The sequence below is a fragment of the Arachis duranensis genome, chromosome 4 (genome assembly GCF_000817695.3).
Source record: "Arachis duranensis cultivar V14167 chromosome 4, aradu.V14167.gnm2.J7QH, whole genome shotgun sequence".
In the NCBI taxonomy this organism is placed as follows: Eukaryota; Viridiplantae; Streptophyta; class Magnoliopsida; order Fabales; family Fabaceae; genus Arachis; species Arachis duranensis.
Window position 1 is genome coordinate 10,244,142 of NC_029775.3, and position 2,656 is coordinate 10,246,797.

The following is a 2,656-nucleotide window of genomic DNA, read 5'->3' on the forward strand; positions in this document are numbered from 1 at the left end:
TTACCTTTTTCCATGTCACAGAAAAATAAAATATAAAATGCACTACAAAAGGAGAACTAAAAGCAAATAAACTAACCCCTTTTACTCGTCTTCAACAAAAATTCTCAAACGTCAATAAACTAGCAAACAAACACATGAACATTGTAACTTCAGCCTTTCTTACAAACACCCACTAACCCACCAAATCCACGACCTCAGAAACACCAGCTAATACCCTGGCCAATCGTGACCGTTAATTTTGCACATATAAACGGTCCTATTCACATTGATAACTGACTCCATTTCCCAAAAAGTATTCATTGCATATGTCTTTTCAGTTATTTTCTCTTTCTTTTATTTCATTTTTTAATAAAACAAAACCACTTTTTTGAAATTTTATTTTAATAATAAATTCCAAACTCATTTTTACAAGGACACTTTCCTACTAAAATTCAAATTTTTTTTTGTCCCCCAAAACTTTCAATAAACAAGTCAAGCTTGGGGGCTACCACTATCTTAATTTCGAGTTATAGATCAAAAGTTCAACTTGTTTATAGTCAAACAATTCCACAAGTCATGCTTGCAAGCTATGATCCGTTACTCATAACTCAAACTAATAGCAGCCTATAAACTTGGAATCCGAACAAAAGCATATAACCACATACCAACCTGAACCAAGCGCAAAAATCTCTCCCCACAAATCCCTAAACAGCCCCAATGGCCCACTAAGACGTGGTTGCCAAATAATTAGCGGAAACTTCTTAAACATTACGGAGATATCAATAACTGTTCACTAACGCAATAATCTTATAAAACACAGCAATACCTATTTGGAAATGGTATGTTATTCACTCTGGATAATATTATATTCATCTTCTACTCTCATTAACTTGAGCATCAGAGTACCTTTGCAGGTGTCCACCACCACCGTTTTTCTTGAAGCCAACGTATACCTCTTCTACCTCAAGCAAAGGAAAACTCAATCCCTGAACAGGACGAGTTATACTTCAAGCCCGGCTTAACAATTTGTATCCTTGTTATACATGCATATGTATTATAAAATACAAAAGCATTTAGCACAAATTATAACACATTCATGAATATATACACAAATTATACCTCGTGGTGCAGTCCCTGCTTCTCACGTGTCAACGAAAGCCTTTTGCAGGAGTGGCAGCGAGCCTGGGCAGGCCCTAGAACACATGGCTCCTCGTCTTCTCGCACCAAGCGAACTATCAGCGTCAGTTTCTCATCTATAGCGAGAAGCCCTAACCCACCATGAATGCATTCATCATCGAGTTGAGTAACAGAACTACACATCACCACAAATAAAGATAAGTTCGATTTTGGTCCCTAAGGTATAGACTGAAAATTTTTTTTGTCCCTATACAAAATCGTCCCTAATATTTAACTTAGTTTTAAAATCGTCCTCACCTTAGAGACCAAAATCGTACGGAGGTGGTGGTAGAACCGGAGGCAGAGGTAGATCGTGGATAACTTCTTCTTTTTTCTTTTTCCCTTCTTCTTCGTTCCTTTCCCCTTAGTAGGAGCAGAAACAGTCTCTTTCTTTTATTTTTTATTTTTTTTATTTTATAATTTTTTTGTTATGGATAATTTGGTCCAAAATTTTAATATTTAAGTAAAAAGTACGATTTTAAAACATGGTTTTAAACCTTATGGATGATTTTGTATGCAAAAAAAAAAGATTGGGGACAAAAAAAGTTTTTAGCATATACCTTACATAATGTTTGGTTAATGTCCATGTCTCAATGAGACATGGACATGGTGACACATGTCTGCTGTTTGGTTTGGTGAGACACAGAATTTCGAAAGACACGGGAGGACATGGTTCGACACAGAGACACTAAATTTGTGTACTTTCAATTTGGTAAGACACTAAGACACAACTTGTAAGACACTGATTTTTTACTCTTTTATCCTTATTCAATTTTTAAATTTCCTAAATTTGTCCTCCTATCTTCCCAAATCTATTTTTAAATAAAGGATAATTTAGTCTTTTCAAAATATTTATGTGTCTTGTTCATTATTTTTACCAAATACAATACATAGACACAAATATTTTATGTCTATGTCTTTAATATCTATGTCTTTGTGTCTATGTTTTTGTGTTTATGTCTCATTATATACATCAACCAAATAGAGTCTTAGGCTGCATTTGTTTACAGGGACATAACACTGAGACAGGGACACTGAGATACCAAATCATGTTTGGCAGAGGAGACATGGACAGATACAATGTGTCCAGAGACACTAAATTAGTGTATTTTATGTCCATCCTGACAGAAAGGACACGGAAACACTAACAAGGGACACAATTTATTTTTTATTTTTTCTTTCATTATTCTTGTTAATTTTTTATAATTATATTTTTTATTGTTATATTTTTCATCTCAAATTTTTTGAATGGAAAAAATGAGAATAAATTAAATTTTCATAATTTGTTCTAGTTTATTACCAAACAGAATACAATAATACAAAATTTTGTGTCTCTGTTCATTAGTGTCTTGTCCTGTGCTGTTCTCAGTGTCTTGTCCTGTCCTGTTCTTAAAAACAAACACAGCCTAGAGACCAAAATATAATTTAATCTTATATAAAATACTTTTTGGCCGAATGCAGGACAATTTGATAATTTTACAATTCTTTCTTTTCTTTTTTG